The sequence below is a fragment of the Adiantum capillus-veneris genome, chromosome 18 (genome assembly GCF_014529385.1).
Source record: "Adiantum capillus-veneris isolate H3 chromosome 18, ASM1452938v2, whole genome shotgun sequence".
In the NCBI taxonomy this organism is placed as follows: Eukaryota; Viridiplantae; Streptophyta; class Polypodiopsida; order Polypodiales; family Pteridaceae; genus Adiantum; species Adiantum capillus-veneris.
This window is the reverse complement of record NC_140948.1, coordinates 93,896,074-93,918,106: the sequence shown is the minus strand read 5'-3', so window position 1 is coordinate 93,918,106 and position 22,033 is coordinate 93,896,074. Positions and strand designations below refer to the sequence as shown.

The window sequence follows — 22,033 nt, the reverse complement described above, 5'->3', positions numbered from 1 at the left end:
CTACTCACTCCCTCAAGAATTCCTCTCATCAATGGCTTGAATACTTGAGTTCCTTTTCAAGGAAGAAGAGGTCCCCTTTTATAGGTGAAGGGAACCCCCAAGGGTTTACACAAGAAGAGAGGAGCCAGTGTGAATAGGAATTGGAAAAGTTGGAAATGAGCTGTCCCTGCATGATGTGGGCAGACTGGGGTCCAGTATTTTGATTATATCTCCTCAACCGTGGCTCCAAATAAAAAAGTAAAAATATGAGCAGAAACTTCAGCTCATTAGCTACGATTTTCATTTTAAAATCATTTTCCAATTCGGATTGGAACCTTGTGTAAAAAATTCATCAAAATAGGGTCCATTTCTGGCAGCAAAAGTCTTCCCGTGGTCCCCTTAGCCTATACTTTCATTTAATTCCAAAGGACACCTCATGCCATATGAAAGCATGACATTGCTCCTTGACAAAGTTTTGTAATCATGCTTGCAATAATGCATTAAAATAAGTGTATCTTTGAAATCATGCCACCTAGTGTCCCACTAGGATTTGATTCCCTCCTAGTAGCTATTTAAAAAGAAATATAAGAAAAGTATAAAAAATACATAGAATATATATATATTGGATTTTACCCTAGATATAGGATCTAGCTAGGGTGTGAAATGATAATGAGATAGTAGAAATAAAGAATTAATGCTTTTTGCCCAAGTTAAAGAGGCGGAGCTATTGACGCTTTTTCCATAGTATTTTCTGATGGTAAAGTAAGAATAGGTTACCCTTGAGATAAATAATAGGATGAGATAGAAAGATTATTATTATACTTAAATATGCATATGTACATTATAGGAAAGATAATTATGTATCTAAAAAATTACAAGATAACTCTTGTAGGATGCGTTCCCACTATGTACGTGTCACTACACGACAACGCATTCATGCGCATTTTTGATAGGCTATTGAAGCTCCACATTGTCTATGCTTTCACAAGGAACCATTGAAAAAGTCCCAGGAAGCGATCGAAAGAGTGGAGGTACTCTTGAATTCCATTGGCTGTCACAGTGTAAATGTGTCTATCATTGCTGCAAAGAACACAGGGGAGGCCCATGAAATTGCTCGACAAGTGTCAATGAGTGGAACAAAAGCTAGACACTTTTTGAAGAAAGTTTCTCAAGGAAAGCCGAGTCGATATGATGCTCAAAACAGCTCCAACCAGCAAAAGCAGGTAACCTTTGGGATCTTTGGAAGGAGTTATGCAAAGCTACTACTAACAATGATTCAAATGGCAAGCTTGCAAACAAGCGCAAACAAGTTTGGACACATTTTGATACAATGGTCAAGCTTATGGGCCTTAACAGCACAACAGAAGAACAGCGCTAATCATTTCGAGAAGCCTTGGCGGATTTTACCAAGGTCTTCACCCTTTCTTGGGGTGAAAATAACATCACATGGTAAGCCATGTTACGTGGTGTATTTATTACAAGGGATTGTTTTTATTAAATAATGTGGATCGTTTACTCATGTGAACAACATATCTTGTTTGCGCATGGTGCATTTTTTATGCACAAGTATGGATCACTTGAAGTTTTTAGCACTCAAGGCATGGAGAAGTCCCATTATCAAGCAAGGGGAGTGTACTTCAAAAATACTCGACATGGTGGTGGAATGGTGCAATCCAATTATTTGGAGGAGATGTTCAACTGGTTTTTTTGCACAACATTTGCTCGCAAGCTCACAATGGAGCGTGCGCGACAATCCAAGATAGCTATTGAAGTGCGTAAATGGAGTCATCAAGAGCATAGCAACAAGTGGCAAATGTCGCAAGGTACCGCCAAGCATGCTGCATGGCGGCGATGCAAAGTGCGACAAGGATCAAAGTGGATACTGCGCAAGTCACTACACGTGAACGCAGGGTCCAACTCTTAGCGACATGTTTATTTAAAAATAATAGTTTTTTTTTTTCAAAATTAGTGTGAGCAGGGCCCTTTTTAAATGGTCCCTTATAAATATTGTATGCTCTCATAAACCACTCATTTCTTAAGAACAGGTGAGCTTTTACCATACGAAATGGCGCGCACCAAAAAAACTGCGAAAGAGCATCCGCCTGCCAACAAAAACACCCTCCAAGGATGTGAGAAGCTGGCTTGGCTTAAAGGCACAAGAAAATGGCCACGAACACCTGGCCGTTCCAGGAACTCTTCTAGCAGTGGGCATGGTAGTAGGGCACCAGAGTCATCGAGGGTTGTTGAATCTCCACATCCTCAAGATATAACACCTAGAAAAAGAATGAAGCAACGTGCCCAGCACTGGAGAGAAGAAGAGGGCCAGCAAACAACAAAGTCTGATAGGGAGGAGCCGTCGCGCCACCAATCACAAGCAGGACCATCGAGGACTCGGGTGGTCCATACAGACACTGAATCAAAGAGTGAGCCACCATGGCTGCGAGCTAAAATACCGCACACACACCGGGTGCCCGTTGGAGGGAAGACACTGCCTCGAGGCCAGGGAGCTCTCCCCACACCACAAGATCGACAGGCAAGGGAAGAGGATGAGTCAAAAGAGGCGCAAGTCTAAGTTTTTCAAGAAGCCTAAACGCCGCTAGCCAGCAAATGTGCAAGTGCCCCAAGATAATCGCAGCGGCACCGAAAAATAGCAAGGGCATTCACAAAAATCCGCCACTACCAGAAGACTACAGAGCTTTTGATTCAACGCGCCCCCTTTGATCGCACAATGAAGGTGGTGCTTCAAAGCTATGGAAATCAATATAGAATGCAAGCAATAGCGCTAGAGGTTATTCAAGAAGCTGCAGAGGCCCACATCATTTCGGTGTTGAAAGATACCAACCTATGCACCATTCATGCAAAGCAAGTGACAATACAGCCAAAAGATATGTAGCTTGCACGTCCACTGCGACGAGACTTCGAGCATTAGCCGAAGTTACCCCTCTTTTTGTATTGCACACCCTTATCTTTGTAATATTTTGACTTTCTAACGACAATATGATCAACAGTTGTGAGTACTGCGTCTATTATCTTTGTAATGAGATGACTTTGCAATTTCAAGTTCTGTTTACCCATAAGATATCAAAAAAGTTAACATATTGTGAAACCAGGTGTCTATACAACAATAAAATAGGTTTTTCAAATGTCCAATGTAATTGGGCCTTTTGGTGCAGTTAATGAATTTCTTTTAGTTAATTTATGTATTTTAAGTATCCTAGGGGGTAGAGATGCCTACCAGGTGCAAAAAAAAGAGTGGCCACAAGGGTGCACAAATGTCCCATCCACCAGTTTTGGATGGCCCATTTGCACGCCCTTGTGGCCACCCTTGTTTTGGCACCTGGTAGGCTTCTCTACCCCCCAGGATACTTAAAAAAAACAAATTTACTAAAAGCAATTGGTTTTGCATCATTACTTTAGATGGAGCCTTGTGGCCACCCTTTTTTTGGCCATTCAAGCTTTGAATTCCCCATAGGATATCAAAAAGTTAACATATTGTGAAACCAAGTGTCTATGCAACATTAATTTGGATTTTTCAAATGTCCAATGTAATTGGGTTTTTTGGTGTAGGGGTGTACTAGGTAGAGCTAAAGCAAGTGATAGTGTGCTGGAAAACTTAAATTCAGAATTGATTTCACCTTTTCTAGTGTCCTTGAGTGTTAACATATGCTGAAATTGCCATAAAAAGGGTGGCCACAAGGCTCCATCTAAATTAATGATGCAAAACCATTTGCTTTCAATAAATTTGTGTTTTTTAAGTATCCTAGGGGATAGATAAGCCTACCAGGTGCCAAAAAAAGGGTGGCCACAAGGGCACGCAAATGGGCTATCCAAAACTGGTGGATGGGCCATTTGTGCACCCTTGTGGCCATCCTTTTTTTTGCTCTTGGTAGGCATCTCTACCCCATAGGATACTTAAAATACATAAATTAACTAAAAAGAATTGGTTTTGCATCATTACTTTAGAGAAACCACTTCTCACTCAAATGTGTTTTATATTTTTTCCAGTATCATGTGCATCCAACTTCCGTTGTGTTGTTACTTTAAGCAAAAAAGATAGCTTATTGAAACATATCACCAATCATAACAATTTTCAAGATTGACAAATCACATCTAAGAATTTTCAAGATAGAGAGACAATTCCAAATATTTTTTATTACTTCCAAAACGATGATTTTACATCATGTATATGAGGAGTTCATAATTTTCTTGACCATTTTGTTAGGAAATAAGACGTAGCTAAATAGATAATTGAGTAGATTACTTAATGGAGAGAGACAGATTTATATACACGAGATTATAGAGTAGAGAGAGAGAGAGAGAGTACACACGATATACGTGGTTCACCCAATGTGGGCTACGTCCACGGAAAAGCAGCCACTCAATGGCTTTAGTACTTCAAAACAAGAAGTAGTTTACAAAGGGATTATACCCTTAATGGAGCTCCCGCCTTGCTTCACTCTCACCACCTCACACTCACCTTGTTGCATCAACTTCACACTATGAAATGTATGTAGAAATGGCCTCCTTTTATAGGCCAAAAGGGCTGCCCTCTCTTATGAGAGACAGCCATGTGTAGCCGCTCTTGTGCGAATAAGTCCAAATCGGACCCTCCAATCCGCCCATGTGTGGCCGCCCTTGAGAAGACAAGTCCGCTTTTGAATTCGGCCACCGGCCATTGACTTGTGACCACCGACCATTGACTTCCGACCATCGGCCATCGGCCATTAACTACCGGCCACCGGCCAACCGACCGGTTGTTTTCCGACCACTTTTCGGCCGCCGTCCGGCCATAATATTCCGGCGAAAAAAAAAGTCTTGGGGGCCTCCGCCCCCGAGGCCTTTAAAGTTGCCCCTGATTCTTGTCCGTGAAAATTTTGGTTTCCGGTGAGTGATTTTCCTTCACGCACGATGGCTTCTCCTCATAATGGGGGCCTTACAAATGTGCACTTTTACCACAGAAAATTACAAAGGTAAATCAGGCTCCATACTTAACAATCTCCCACTTGGAGACTGATCTCCAAACCAAACCTGTGACTGCTTTCCATTCTGGCTTCTTATCCTTGAATGCCGATTGAAGATGAGCAAAAGCTCAACTTCTCCTTGTTGACCACCTTTGTAAACATGTCTGCAGGATTGTCACTTGTATGCACCTTTCCTAGCTTTAGTTGTCCCTCTTCCAAAAGAGTGCGTATGAAGTGATATCTCACCTCAATCTGCTTTGTCCTTGAATGAAAGGCTGAGTTCTTCGCAAGATGGATAGCGCTTTGGCTATCACTGTACAAGACACAATTGTCTTGTTTGAATCCAAGCTCTTCTAAGAATCTGTGAAGCCACAGAATTTCTTTGCTTGCCTCCGTCATTGCTACATACTCTGCTTCCGTGGTAGAAAATGAAACCACTTTTTGCAGCTTTGAAGCCCAGCTTACTGTTGTGCCTCCAACCGTGAACACATAGCCAGTAGTGCTCCTTCGAGTATCTTTGTCACCTGCCATATCTGCATCAGCATACCCTTCTAGAAAAATATCAGTTCCTCCAAAATACAAAGCATTTGTTGTTGTCCCTTTTAGATACCTAAGTATCCACTTCACAGCTTGCCAATGCTCTTTACCTGGGTTGTCCATGAACCTACTCACAACTCCCACTGCATGTGCAATGTCTGGCCTTGTCTAGACCATAGCATACATTAGAGAACCTACCGCTGCAGCATATGGAACTTTAGACATATAGGCTATCTCCTCTTGTGTCTTTGGACACATATCCTTCGTTAGTTTAAAATGACCAGCCAAAGGTGTAGAAACTGGTTTTGTATTTTGCATTGCAAACCTTTCTAGTACCTTCTTGATGTAATCTTCTTGAGATAGCTTTATTGTCTTCTTCGTCCTGTCCCTTGATATTTTCATACCAAGTATCCTCTTTGCAGCACCTAAATCTTTCATTGAAAAAGATTTGGACAGCTCCTCTTTTAGGTCTTTGATGTTCTGCATGTTAGCACTTGCAATCAACATGTCATCAACATACAGCATTAGGATGATGAATTTCCCATCTCCCAAATTCTCCGTGTAGACGCAGTGATCCGAGTTGCATCTTGTGAATCCATGATCCAACATCCATCGATTAAACTTCAAGTACCATTGTCTTGATGCTTGCTTTAAACCATACAAGCTCTTCTTTAATCTGCAAACCATTTTCTCCTTACCTTTTACTTCATACCCCTTTGGTTGAAGCATGTAGATTTGCTCCTCTGAGTCACCGTGAGGGAATGCCGTATTTACATCCATTTGCTCGAGATTTAGATCATGAGCAGCCACAAGGCTTAAGACAAGCCTAATTGAGTTCATTTTTACAACAGGAGAAAATATTTCATTGAAGTCAATACCTTTCTTCTGAGAAAAACCTTTTACCAGAAGCTTAGACTTGTACCTTTTCTTCCCACCTTGTTCTTCCTTTAGCTTGTACACCCATTTGTTTTGAAGTGCCCGCTTACCTTTAGGCAAGTCAACCAACTCCCATGTTTGGTTGCGATGTAGTGAGTCCATCTCCACTTGCATGCTCTTCGTCCATTCTTCTTTGGATTCATGTTGCATAGCTTCTTCATATGATTCCGGCTCTCCAGAATCTGAGATCAATAGATGGTTGAAGGAAGGAACAAACCTTTCTGGAGGTCTACTTGCTCTTGTAGATCTTCGGGGAATAGGTTGAGGCTCCTCATTTGGTTGACGTTGTTGCACATTATCACCATTTGCAGTCCTTGAGTCTTCACCATCCTCAATCTCCATGTACTCATCACCTGTTTCTTTTGTTTGTTTTCTTTCCAAGTAATCTTTGTACATATTTTGTTCGTTAAAAATTACATCCCTACTCCTTAAGATTTTACCATCTTCAGGATTCCATAGGCGATACCCAAAGTCTCCTTCTCCATAGCCAATGAAGAAACACTTTTTGGACTTTGCATCTAACTTTGATCTTAGGCTTCTATCTATGTGCCCCTGATTCTTGTCCGTGAAAATTTTGGTTTTCGGTGAGTGATTTTCCTTCACGCACGATGGCTTCTCCTCATAATGGGGGCCTTACAAATGTGCGCTTTTACCACAGAAAATTACAAGGGTAAATCAGGCTCCATACTTAACACATTTCCTGGCGCCTATCTTGCGCGTAAGGCAACTCCCCAATCAAGAGGGATTGCGCTATGTCCTTTGGGTCAGTTGAGCCAATGGAAGCATGTATCCCTATCTGGGCAAGCACTTTAGCACGAAAGCCAGTGCCAAACGTTGTGCATACAAGGGATCTACGCACTAGGAACACAAGATGCGCAGTTTGAGCAATGGTGCTCAAACACAAAAACTTGCTCAAAGCTTTCAACGACCAAGTCATAAAATGGGCTTGGGGAGTAAATTCATTATGGATAATGGCCACATCGCCAGGGGGGAGTTGTCCTAGGTAATGCGCAAGGGAAGCTTGAGGTCCAAAGCCCGTCCGCTTGCCACCCATCCTTGTAGAAAAATCATCAAGCTCCACGACATCCTGCCATAAACCAATGAAGGTTGAGAAAAAAGACAATGAAGGATAAAATAGTAACATGAAAATTAGGATACAGTTTACCTCCTGCTCCTTGTCGTCCTCCTCCCTGTTGCCCTTTGCATCCAAGTCAATGCTCCCATGCACCGTAGCTACGAGCTTTGGATCATCAGATGGGAGGTTTCATAATGGCATAGGCATCCTAGCGGCCTCAACCTTGGCTTGCGTGGCTTGGAATTCTTCCTCAGTCACGTGCAACTACTCTGCTGCCAGGAACTCCGCACATACGACTGCAATAGTGTCAGCAACAGAGTCCCCAACTAGCAAGATCTTACTTTCTAGGGCATTTGGTGTATTGTCTCAGGGACATTTGGTACTATTGCATAGCACGCTCAAGCATTCATCCATGCGCAGGCCAAATGCTTTCTCCAAATCATGCATAAACACATACTCCTCCCCATCCACTACCACTGAGGAGAAGCGGTTGATCTCTACCTTTGGGATAGCCACATCCGTCAATGGTAGTGGCACTGGAGTGTCACTAGGGTACATACAACTGCAATAGTGTCAGCAACAGAGTCCCCAACTGGCAAGAGCTTACTTTCTATGGCATCTGGCGTATTGTCTAAGGGACATTTGGTATTGTTGCATAGCACGCTCAAGCATTCATCCATGCCAGGCCAAATGCTTTCTCCAAATCATGCATAAACACATACTCCTCCCCATACACTACCACTGAGGAGAAGCGGCTGATTTCTACCTTTGGGATAGCCACATCCGTCAATGGTAGTGGCACTGGAGTGTCACTAGGGCACATACAACTGCAATAGTGTCAGCAACAGAGTCCCCAACTAGCAAGATTACTTTCTAGGGCATCTGGCGTATTGTCTAAGGGACATTTGGTACTGTTGCATAGCACGCTCAAGCATTCATCCATGCGCAGGCCAAATGCTTTCTCCAAATCATGCATAAACACATACTCCTCCCCATCCACTACCACTGAGGAGAAGCGGCTGCTTTCTATTTTTGGGATAGCCACATCCGTCAATGGTAGTGGCACTGGAGTGTCACTAGAGCCAGCCACAACTATGGATTTCTCAACCACTTGCTCGAGCCCCCTAGGGTACTCGAGCCGGAGTGTCTTTCCTTCCGCTGCAAGGTTCATGGGGATAACCTCCTGCTCCTTGGTGTCCTTGATAAAGGACCCAACCTGAAGGTGTGGTAAGCGGAGCTCCTCCAAATCAGGTTCCTCACTCACCAAGAAGATAAATGTTGCAAGCCGAGAAAGGTACTCCACCCCCAAATTGCGCTTCTTGAGCGCTGACACCCCTGGGGCTTGCTCGTCAAGAAATGGCCTGCGTCGATGGCAATTTCTTGGAATCATTGCAACCACTTGGAGAATGGGCGATCACCTTTGTGTATATAGCGCAAAAGATCGCAAGTCACCCAGATCCCTGCATGTGGGGAGATAGATACAAAATATTTTATAATGTGCTCTTCCATGAACGCAAAAATCTTGGCAAATGCATCCATGTGAAGGGAATTGTGGCGTCGAGGTCAAGGAGACGAGTAAAAAAGGTGTGGAGGTCCAACTTCCCTTTGTATTTGGTGTCCTCAAGGAAGAGGATGAAGCGTGACAAAGGGGTAGATGTGGGTGCAGATGCAGAGGCTGTGGAAGCATCCATGTCTAGCATGGGGTGTAGATAGAGAGTGGAGGAGCTCAAGAGTTGCAAAAGTGAAAATAGTGAATGAGTTAGGCGGCCCCCCTTTTATAATGGTCCCTTTTTTAAAGACTTAAAAAAAGAAAAAAGTCACTTTCACCAAAAAATGATTTCTCGTCTCAATGCAAAAAATTATATTCAAAGACATGATTTGCCAAAGCAAATCATGTTGATTACATCGGGGATCGTTTTCAAAATTGCAAGAGTTACAAAGTTATAAGATCGATAGCATAGTTCCATCCATCCCCCAGTCCTCCTCGACCTTCAATTTGTCTTCCATTCTCTTCCCAATCTGCGGACATTCATTACAATAAGCATCCAATGATCGACAAACCATGATGTATTAAAAATGTGGTGGATGGATTCTCACCTTGTGACCTTGTAAACAAAATTGTGCTTGTTGAAGGGCCTCAAAACCCATAATAACCAAATGTTCATGCACATTACTGAGAGCCCAATGCTTGTTCACTTGGACTGCCTCCAAAGCATCGTTGGGCATCTTCACTGCAATGTCAAAGCTTGCAATAGCACCGTCTACACTCTGTAAGGGAGTCCACACTCCAGGCTTGCACATCCAACGATCATAGTGAAATTGTATTTACAAGGAGGTACGGGATTTCAAATGGCGTATTCCAATACTTGAAGCTCCAACCTTACAACGATACCGGTCCCTGTTGTGCATGCCCTCCACAAAACCCCAGTCCTCTTCTAAAAGCCTTCCTAATTCCTCGTAATGCACGTCTAGCATTGTGGTAGTCTCCACAAATCCAAACTCTTTAAAAATATGCACAAAACAATGAATAGGCAAACACCAACTCAAGCCCACAGACCTAGAAGCTTTATAGTATTTCAAAGAGTTTTGGACATCTATTATCACCTTTTGCTTGAAAGATGCTACCGAACACAAATCTAGCACCGGCCACTCCATACTTAATAAGGAAGTTACTTTGATGGGTCCAAATGCTTGTGTAGAAGTAGGCACAATATAGGAGTGAGAATAGAAGAAAATCCTTCTTTGAACCAGTTTGGTTGGGCAAAGATGTGGGAACATTGTTGCTCCAATATCCGCATGTATAGCATTGAATGTGCCAGAGAGACTATGTAGTGGTTTCTCCTCCACCAACGTGGATGGAAATATGACTATAAATGCATGGCAAATCTGAAGTATGAAATTATAATAACATTACACTGTGATTTCACACCTAGCTTTGTATTTTCAAAACATGTACTTACAATGTGTTGGAAATCGAGGTGGTTGGTGCAATTGCATGGTTGACATTGAGAAAACATGTTGCACAATGGCTACGGTCCCCTTGTCTTTTCGATTCTTGAAGCCAAGAAGCTTTCCTTTCCAATGAAGATCCAAGTTTGCATGATTCCGCACACGATGAGGGCCAATAGCAGATGGTTGCATGTATACCTAAGCATCTTTGGTGAACTCTTGTGGCACCCACTCATCATCTATACCTCTAGTGTTATGGCATGCAAGTGCTGTGACCTCATCCTTTGGCCGCTTTTGCGAAGTAGAGTTGGCCATGCTTGAGCAAAGAAAATTAGGAGGAGGAGCAGGACCTTGCTTGTTGCTACAATGTAGGTGGGATAAAGTGATAGGAGAAGGTGGTTAACCCTTGTGGCAATGGGAGGAGAAGGTGGATAACCCTTGCTTGGTGTGGCAATGGAAGGAGAAGGTGGATAACCCTTGCTTGGTGTGGCAATGCAAGGTGGTAGGGGAGGAGAGAGGAGCTTCCTTGCTGTAGCAATGGAGATGGTGTAGAGAGAGAGTGTTGGAGTAGAGGATGAGTGTGATGGTTGCAACCAAGGAGGGGTTGGAAAAGGGGTTCTAGAGAGAGAAAATAACTTTTTGCCTAAGGACTACTTTTGAGGGAGCTCTGGATAGTAAAAAATGAGTTTTTAAAAGTTTTTAAAAAAGTTTAATTTTAGGGTTTTTGGTGCACGTTTTGACTTTTTAAGGTCAAAAAATGTTTTTTTGACCATAAAATAGATTTAGGGAGGTTTTAAGAAGATAAATTTTGAGTTTTGAAAATTTTGAAAATTTTCAAATTTTTGGGGATTTTTCATAACCGGATAAAAAAGGAGGGAAGTTGGAGGTTCCATATGGCCCACCCTCCCCCCCCACCCCACCTTCTCACTAGGTAAGAGCCCATTTAAGAAGTGTAAGACTACTTTGTCCCCCTACATTTTTGAGGGCATAGAGTGTGTCCACCACCCTCTTCTCATTGGCTGGCCTCTAATTAACCTTAATCCCAAAGGGTCCCTAGAGGGTTCATATTTTTCATAATGCTAGAGGACGTTGAAGACTCAAGGAGTGCAAACGGTGACAACATACAACAACGTCAACCAAATGATGAGACTCAACCTATTGCCCAAAGATCTACAAGAGCAATTAGACCTCAAAAATGTTTATTCCTTCCTTCAACCATCTCTTGATCTCAGATTCTGGAGAGCCGGAATCATACCTGGAAGCTATGCAACACGAATCCAAAGAATGGATAAACAGCATGCAAGCCGAGATGGACTCATTGCATCACAACTAAACATGGGAGTTGGTTGAATTGCCTAAAGGTAAGTGGGCACTTCAGAACAAATGGGTGTACAAGTTGAAGGAAGAAGAAGATGGGAAGAAAAGGTACAAGCCTAGGCTTGTGGTAAAAGGATTTTCTCAAAATAAAGGTATTGACTTCAATGAAATATTTTCTTCTGTTGTAAAAATGAATTCAATTAGGCTTGTCTTGACCCTTGTGGCTGCTCATGATTTAAATCTTGATCAAATGGATGTAGATACGGCATTCCCTCACGGTGACTTACATGAGGACATTTACATACTTCAACCAAAGGGGTATGAAGTAAAAGGTAAAGAGAAAATTATTTGCAAACTAAAGAAAAGATTTTATGGTTTAGAACAAGCATCAAGATAGTGGTACTTGAAGTTATATCGATGGATGTTGGATCATGGATTCACAAGATGCAACTCAGATCACTGCGTCTACACAAAGAATTTGGGAGATGGAAAGTTCATCATCCTAATGTTGTATGTTGATGACATGTTGATTGCAAGTGCTAACATGCAGGACATCAAAGACCTAAAAGAGGAGTTATCTAAATCTTTTTCAATGAAAGATTTAGGTGCTGCAAAGAGGATACTTGGTATGAAGATATCAATGGAAAGGACGAAGAAGACAATAAAGCTATCTCAAGAGGATTACATCAAGAAGGTAATAGAAAGGTTTGCAATGAAAAATACAAAAAATGGTTTCTACACCTTTGGCTGGTCACTTTAAACTAACCAAGGATATGTGTCCAAAGACACAAGAGGAGATAGCTTATATGTCTAAAGTTCCATATGTTGCAGAAGTAGGTTTTCTTATGTATGATATGGTCTGGACAAGGCCATACATTGCACATGCAATGGGAGTTGTAAGTAGGTTCATGGAAAACCCAGGTAAAGAGCACTAGCCAGCTGTGGAGTGGATACTTAGGTATCTGAAAGGGACAAAAAAAAATGATTTGTATTTTGGAGGAGCTGATATTTTTCTTCAAGGGTATGCTAATGTAGATATGGCAGGTGACAAAGATAGTCAAAGGAGCACTACTGGCTATGTCTTCACGGTTGAAGGCATAGCAGTAAGCTGGTCTTCAAAGCTGCAAAAAGTGGTCTCACTTTCTACCATGGAAGCAACAGTGACAGAGGCAAGCAAAGAAATTTTGTGGCTTCACAGATTCTTAGAAGGCTTGGATTCAAACAAGACAATTGTGTCTTGTACAGTGATAGCCAAAGTGCTATCCATCTTGCGAAGAAGTCAACCTTTCATTCAAGGACAAAGCACATTGACATGAGATATCACTTCATATGCACTCTTTTGGAAGAGGGACAACTAAAGCTAGGGAAGGTACATACAAGTGAAAATCCTGCATACATGCTTACAAAGGTGGTCAACAAGGAGAAGTTGATCTTTTGTTCATCTTGAATCGGCATTCAAGGATAAGAAGCCAGGATAGAAAGACGTCACAGGTTTGGTTTGGAGATCAGTCTTCTTCAAGTAGGAGATTATTAAGTATGGAGCCTGATATACCTCTTGTAATTTTGTGTATTAAAAACGCACATTTGTAAGGCTCTCATTATGAGGAGAAGACATCGTGCATGAAGAAAAATCACTCATTAGAATATTATTTTTCGTCGGAATATTATGGATGGACAACAACCGAAAAGTGGTGAAAAAACAACTGGTCATTTGGCCAGTGGCCGGTGGCCGAATTCATTGGCCGGTGGTTGATTTCAAAGGCAGACTTTTCTTCTCAAGGGCGACCACACATGGGCGGATTGGAGGGTTCATTTGGACTTGTCTACACAAGGGCAGCTACACACGGCTCGATAGCATGAAAGAGGACGAGCCTTTTGGCCTATAAAAGGAGTCCATTTCTACACACACTTTGGAGTGTGAAGTTGATGCAACAAGGTAGGTGTAAGGTGGTTAGAGTAAAACAAGGCCGAAGCTCTATTAAGGGTAAAATCTCTTTGTAACCTACTCTTGTTTGAAGTACTAAAGCCATTGAGTGGTTGCTTTCCCGTGGATATAACCCACATTGGGTAAACCACGTATATTGTGTGCTCTCTCTCTCTCTCTCTCTCTCTCTCTCTCTCTCTCTCTCTCTCTCTCTCTCTCTCTCTCTCTCTCTCTCTCTCTAATCTCTCATGTGTGAAAATATGTCCTTCTCCATAAAGGAAGCTACTCAAATATCTATTTAGCTACGTCCTATTTCGTAACTAGTTCAATTTTGAGAAAATCTGATATTTTAAGCTTTTTCATTCTTTTTATTCTTTTAGGTGCTTTTTTGTAAAAAGCAGAGTCAGATCCTTAACCTACGTGTTCCGAGGAAGCTATGGTCCAATTTTGTAAAAATCTGCTTTTTGAGAGCTTTTCACGCTATTTTTAGCTTTTCATAATTTTTAGTGCTTTTTAGTGAAAAGCGAGTCCACTTTCTTATTCCAATGGACAAGGGAAACACCTTGTTCAATTTTATAATTTTTATTCTTTTTATGCTATTTTTAGCTTTTTGTGCGTTTCAACGTATGTGCTTTTAAGGATGACCTAAGCATAAAAATAGTAATTTTAGTCTCCGTTGGATTTAAAAATGAACACTCAAAGAAAAAACAGGACTAAACGAGATTTTTACAGGAATTATTTCTATAAAAAGCAATATTATAAATACGCCGGGCAGTACGCGAAAGTCATAATTATGTCGAGACACCACAGTGCGGCATAGTCTAGTCAAGGTTTCATTAGTTGGTTGGATACTGTTCAGTTGGTCAGTTTTACTGTAAAAATTGAATGGTAAGTGGGAGAGTTGACCACCGAAAGCCAAGCCATGTTTTTAGCAAAGTGCCCAAAAGCTTGCAACTATTCCAGGCAGAAAAACTAGCGCTAGTTTTTGGTTTGCGGCATCACTCTAGCTTGCTGCAGTGCCTATAAATTGGCAAGCAGGTCTCAGTTCTCAGTGCCGTTTGTTGCGTTTAATACCGCAAGGCAATACATACCTATTATATAGAGTGGTGCAAGCTCTTCATCACCATCTCTATAAGCTCTTCTCTCTTGTTTATGGGAAGAAGAAGAAGAAGAAGAAGAAGGATATTCTCTCTCTATTTGCTTACTATCTCCTCTCCTGTTTCACAGTGCATGCACTCTCCGAAAGCTCTCGTGGTGAAAACCTCTACATAGCTCTCATCACTGCTCTCTTGCAGCAAAGAAAGAAGCCTTTTGACAACCCGTAATCATCGCTACAAGATTAGGATCACCTACATGCTTAGCCAAGTTAGATAAAAGGGTCGTTCACATGTGGCTTTGCTAGATCGGGGGTGTTGCCTAGGTCTTCTTCTTTTTGTTAGGCTCATTCACACAGTTAGTGCGTAGGGGGTTGGATGACCTACACGGCTAACACGTCAGGAATTTTGCATTATCTTTTCCCTAAACACCCGATGTTGGGCAAAGAAGAGGCGTGGTGCCTAAACTGGTATGGTTGGTATTGATACCCTACCACCTAGTGGTACTTGGGATCCTTTCAGAGCTTGGGTTCATGGAGGGAGGCGAAGTGACCTCAGCTTAAGTTTGGCTCAGGTAGGTTGGAGGTGTTCTGGCTTGCTCCCGACGAAGTGAGATTCTCTCTGTCCGTAGTAGAGCGAAAGTGGATGGATAGACCAAGCAATCCCTACACAGGGTCTGGTGCTCTACTAGTTACTTTGTCATAGTCTTTTTTTGATGTTATGGTATACCCATATTTAAAGATTCTCTATTGTCATTCTCTCATGTCTCTCTACACTCTATTTCACCCTCCAGTATATTCTCTCTCTCTCTCTCTCTCTCTCTCTCTCTCTCTCTCTCTCTCTCTCTCTCTCTCTCTCTCTCTCTCTCTCTCTCTCTCTCTCTCTCTCTCTCTCTCTTCCCGCAATGTAGTGTACACATATATTCCCCCTTCACAATGTTATATTTTCCCTTGAAAACGCTTTCATTCATAACACCCATTCAGAGGTAGCACTAGTTGCTAGGTTCCTCTCGATGCAGTCCGAATCATGGCCTAAACTCCATGCTTGCTTGGGCGCTAAGAACTCCTCCCCTATGCAGCTCTGATGTATATTTGGAATTGTGTAAATGTGTGAATTATACATTTTATGTATAGACCCCTAGGTAGGGGTATCTCTCATAGCGCTCGTTTATTGGATGCTTCCATCATTGGGTGTATCTCATGTCTATAGGAATTCTAGCACATGGTAGTGGAGGTTGTTGTCCTAAGACAGGTTGTGGCCTTGAAACTCCTATTGGACCTGGCGTATTCCCTATAGCATATCTAAGTGGAGGAGGTGCTACTGGGATAGGTTGTACATACCTCCCCCTAGCATATTCCATGCCATAGTAACACTCTTCCCTTGTATGGTTTGTCCATTTCCTCTCAACTTTGCACCACTTAAGCTCCCTCATATCAAAATTTACAAGAGAAGTTAACCTCTTGACCATTTTGTCGATAAAATTTTCTTGATCGATAGGTGCCACTGGCTTTGCAATGGACTCAGCCATTTGTGAATCACTGTGCTGAGAGGATGTGTCATCCTCTTGACTCTTACAATCTTTTTCTTTATATTTCTCACAGTCATTTACCATATAAAGAGCTTCTTTGATAAATTTGTTTATCATCAGGATCCTTATCGTATGAAGATCCTTCTAAAGACCCGCATGTCTCATTCCCTAGGTAAATATCAGCATCAATCGTGCTTGCGTAGGTAGTTTAGCTCTTGAACAGAACTTGATGTGTCTCTTGAACTGTAATGCCACTTTATGTACTGTTTCACCCCCTTTCTACTTGAATGTGTGGATTACCGTATTGTGAGCGATGCCTTTCTGCAAGAATTCTTCAAACAACTCGTCTAGAGTCTCAAAATTCCATCTTTCCATTGAATCGAACCATGTAGTTGTGTCCTCTTTAAGAGTCGGTTCAAATCTTGTAAAGTGTGATGCAAAATCCAAGACTTCCTCACTCTAATTACTCTTTTGAAAGCGGCTACGTGATCTCTCGGATTTTTCTCTCTCGAGTATTCTTGTTTACACATTTTTGGACTTGGGATGGTCTAACTTGACAAGTCTATCCATATACCTCCCAATCCTTCTCTCACTTCAAGCCTTCTACTATACAGACCTAAGTTCTTCTTCGAATGGATTGGAAATTCTATTGGAGATTGGTCTGCCATCTCTATGATCACTTCATCTTTCATTATTGCTCTAAAAGGGAATCCAGGTGGCTCCCTTTTTGGAATTCTCATAGGAATCCTCGTGTTTGGTGGAGATATCTGTGGTCCAAATATCCATCTATTTCTAATACAGGTCGTGGTTTTGTGCTTTCTACAGCTCTGTATTCTCGTCCATACTTTTCAAAAACTATAGATTTCCATTGGTAGTCAACTTCGTATGTATAGACATATAAGAGCTTGTAGTTTTCCATCTCTTTTGGGTATGGCTCTGAGCACCTATAAAGGTTGACCTCATTGTTGTCAACATATCTATTTAATCCTTCACTCTCATGGCCTCTCATCCAATCTCTCTCAACAAGATTGGTCTTTATCAATTGCAAGTTTGGATGATCCATTGTGGGCAGATGCTCCTCTATTGCTAGGATCCCGAAGTTTATGTAAGCCGAGCTTGACTCTAAAGAAGACATGATCTTTGGGCTTAACTACTCTAGCTTAAGGTGAGAAGGCATATACCACTCTGTTCAAGTGCTTTGCTTAGGGAAAAGCCAACATTGTGTCCAAAATCGCAACCATGTTCCCACAATTTTCTCAAATTGTCAATTTTAGACACCCCTAACTTCTGAATGAATTTTGACACCTTAAACGATGTTTTTTTAGACGTTGACCAACAAATGAATGACCCAAAGGGTCTTTGATTGTTGTTCAAGGGTCACACTAAATGACGTAGAGATACTCTAGAGCTTCATTTTGATTTTTAAAAAAATCTAAATCAGATACCGGTAGCTCAAGTTATGGCCAAAATAGTTAATCTTTGTGTGGAGACTTCTGATGTCTACTGACTCATAGTCGCTCCAAAATTTAACTATAGACTCTCCTTGATGTAATCTAACCACTCCAAGTCGCAGTTTTTGACACTATTAGACAGGTCTATCAGTCCTTTTTCTATTTAGTTGTGTGCAACTTTCCAGGGAGGTTAACTAAGCCAAAATTTATCCAAATGAAATGAAACTTGATCTCTATGTTTATTTTGTGATGGAAAACACTTCTGTTAGCTCAGATATGAGTTTTGACCTCTAATTTGGCACTTGAGACATCATATGCGTATGATGTCTTTTGTGAAAAAATGAAGCAACTTTTGTTGCAATGACTCTTTATCACTCAAGCAACACTCAACAAGAATTCAATTTGAACACTTTTTGTACAAGTTATAGTCAATACAACATAAATCTTGCCCAAACTTGTCTTTTTGGCAATTTTTAGCCCAAATGTAATGAAATTTGGTTAAACACAACATGCAAAAGATGGGTATAATGTCAAAAGTTTATTTTTGCTGCGAAAATCCGCGTATGATGTCTGGTGATAAATTTTTGGTCAGAATCTATTCACAAGCTTCCCCAAGTCTCTAGTACTAGTTTTCAAGCACTTCTATCAATTTCATGCAAAAATGTGCTTAGAATCACAAGTTTTTCTTTTTCCTATTTTTGACACTCCGTCTTTTGTCTTTTGGGTGTCAAGAGTGGGTCAAAACTCTAGTCTCAGTGTGTAACTATTGTAAAACACCCTTTTGAAGACTCTAATGCAGTGAGATTTGTCAAATTTGGTCTCCATATGCCTCTTGAGGCATCATACGTGTATGATGTCCACGTTTACAGCATTTCAATTTTTGTTCACAGAACCATTGCACATGCCCTCTTATATGCTCATCATCAATTAGTCATGCAAAAATGTCAACAAAAAGTCGTTTATTGCATTTTTACTTTGAACGTCAACTTTTTAGAGATTGTGAATGCAAACAAGAACTTTAGCAAATAAATCACTGATGAATAGCTCTAGATCAAAATCTGATCACTTACCTAAAGCTACTCCGACACATCATATGGGGTTTTTCATTTATGAGTAGAAAAACGCTTCAATGCCACACATGGACTAGCAACCACTTTTATCACCTCATAAATCAATTGACCACCACAACTACCCTAGTCTAAAACTAATATCACAAATCCTAACTAAATCTACCTAGTCACAAAACCTCAGCAAGAGACACGCTTCATGGCTATCCACTTGATCTCGGAATAACCTCTTCCGGATCCACTTAAGAAAAATGCTTTCTTTAGCCAAAACTAAACCAAGAAACCATCACAAGAGTGTAAGTAGGATCACCTACTCAAGTCCTTGTGTCCCGACAACGTCTCCAGTGTTGCGAGAGCGAATCACAACACCTATAAAGTGCATGCAACACAACCGAGATCAACATAATTTCAATTGAGTACATAGATGACACGATAGGCGCACATAGGTAATCTCTTTATCTTGTCAGTATACTGAGACCATCCCACCCATACAACACTCTCGAAGTCTAACTAAACCACAACCCCAAATCTCACTGCTCTCAACTACACCACCCAACCCACATGCACACAAAAGGAATGAAACTGACTAAATCATGCCAGAATCACACAAAACTTAAGGAACACCATCCCCTCACTAGGATACTTCTGTCTCAAAGCCTCTACACTCAAAACCCTCACTCTAGACCCATCTACAAAAAACGCGTATGAAGACAGCGTTGGATTTTGAAAGTGCCTGAAACTGAAATCTATGAGTACCTACGTGTAGCGTATGTCACCACGATTCTAATGACTACTTGCACACAAAAAACAAACATTATTTGATATATTTATGGAAACAAATAACTCGTAGAGATAGGTGAGCGTGTGTGCTTCGTTCTGTGAGGAATGCTGCTTGGCATTGATGCATAGCTCTCTCTGAGCCTATTGCAATGAATGAGCAAGGAGTAGCATCGGGATGAAGCTCACGCTCTCTCTCTCTGTCTCTCTCATGCACAATCAACGATAGATTAAAACTTGATTATGATAAACTTTCTCTTTACAAAATGACCCAGGTACCTTATATACTAAGGCTACCATAGGTTATACCTAAAATCAAGTTCAAGGGGTAAAATGGATTTGTATTTACAATCTGGAAGTGCCATTGCACCCCGGCTTTTGCAATTAGACTAGCTACTCATTGCAAAGGATTTTTCAATTCATAATCCGCAACATTTTATAACTCTCAAAAAATAAGGCCTTTTTGAGTTATGTCGTGCTATTGACCCACGGGTCAACACCCCTATTCCCTCTAGTACATTTGTAGTAGTTCTTGTTTCTAGAACAATCTCCTCATGTTCTGTAGGTGGGCTGCAAGGAGAATCCAAGATTGAATCCAGATTTGTAGTCTATTGTCGCTTGGATTCCACTTCTCTATGATCAAATTTATGCTTCAACATTTTACGTATTCTTTGTCTTGCAGCATTAGCCAATTTGAGGCCGTCTTTTGAAGTTTTTCTTCTATCTTCTTTGAGGTTTTGCAGCCTCTTATCTAGTCTTGAATCATCTGAGTCTGAGGAAGATGAAATTTACTGTGTTGCTGTAGCTTTCTTTTGCTCTTCTAATCTCTTTGCAAGCCGGTTTGATCTCAATATTTGGGCCTCATCCATGGATCTTTGCACTTGCATTCTCAAAGGCGGAGGAGGTGGCTTCACAAATGGATGGTATTGATGACGAGAGAGAGAGAGAGAGAGAGAGAGAGAGAGAGAGAGAGAGAGTTGACCTTTTCCATGCCATCTCTACCCATGCTTGTCACTCATGAAAATGTTCCTTCCTAAGGTGTTGTTGGGATTATGGGAACTCACAAAGACTACATAATCACTAATCACACACATTCAATTCATTAAACTTATGTTAATATAACTTGCAGTATTGGAACAAAATTTCAGAAACATTCAAGAACCTGAATCGTGTTCAAAAACGAAAAACAAAGTAAACAACATCACACAATAGAAAATCCCCTTCTTCTCCTTCATTCCATACGCGTCAAGATGTTACAAACATCGATGATAACTTCGTATCCTAATTTTAAGAGGCATAAGCTCTTTTTCCCTTACAAATACTAAAAATAGCCTAAAAGTCTACAAACACTTTACTACAAAGTAAAAGACTACTAACTATGGGTTTAACATAAGGGTTGATTTGGGGAGCTATACGGGCATATACAGGCATATGCACACCAAACCCTATAAACACTCTATTTTTTTGAAGAAAGACATGTAATTCAGCCTAGGATGAGTTGTAACCGTGATGTAATTAGACAATACCCTCTCTACTTCTCTGAGTCTACACCCTTGTAAGAGGCCGAATGGTTGCCCGGGGGATTCACTATGGATTTCCATATGGTATCACGTGAGTGTACAAAAGGGGGGTTTTTAGATGTCAGACATAAGCGTATACAATAGAGGTAGCCCCCCATTATTTCATGCTTGTACCGTATGCATAAGGGAGGGGGGGACCTACCCCGCAAGAGGGGGGGGAGGGGGGGGATATTAAGTACTTATGCCATAAGACACATGCCCTAACAAACCAACTAAATAATCTTTCACATGAGGGTGTTGTTCTTGGTATTTCAAAGAGTTAATTTACTCCACTAGAAAACTAACATAGCTATACCAATGAGAAAATATGGTACCTCCCTGTCCTCTCCCTTAGCTAACATCTTTAAGACTTGTTCAACAAGCTTATAGATTTTTTGGGGTCGATGCTACCATAAACTTGACTAATCTTCTTCTATATAGCCACTAGACATCAATATCTTGGACATTACAGACCCTCATTAGCCTCTTCAACATCATCATCATCAATACCACCATCTGCATAGCCGTTGTCTCCACATCTGTACCCTCATTTTATTTATTTTTGTCTTCTTGCAAATCATCCAAGTCACTCTTCTCTTCTTCTTCTTCTTTGTATGCAAATTCAATAGCAACACTAATGGCATGATCAAGAGATTCTCCTGCACCCACGATATGAAGGGGGGGGAGAGAGAGAGAGAGAGAGAGAGAGAGAGAGAGAGACATTCCCTGCATGCTCCGAAAGGAAGGAGAGAGAGACGGAATCGTCTGAGACTCCTATCTGCAATTGGGACACCTTCTCCCTACTACCTGGCTCATGCCCACGTGTCTTCTTCTCCCTTCGTCTACCTGACTGGCTCCCCGCTATCTCTGTGAAGCCTT

At 41.3% G+C, this 22,033-nt stretch overlaps 1 pseudogene; it reads right to left on the bottom strand.

Moving 5' to 3' along the window:
* Positions 1 to 9,429: 9,429 nt before the first annotated feature.
* LOC147436039 (uncharacterized) lies at positions 9,430 to 16,675 on the bottom strand (annotated as a pseudogene).
* Positions 16,676 to 22,033: the final 5,358 nt, after the last annotated feature.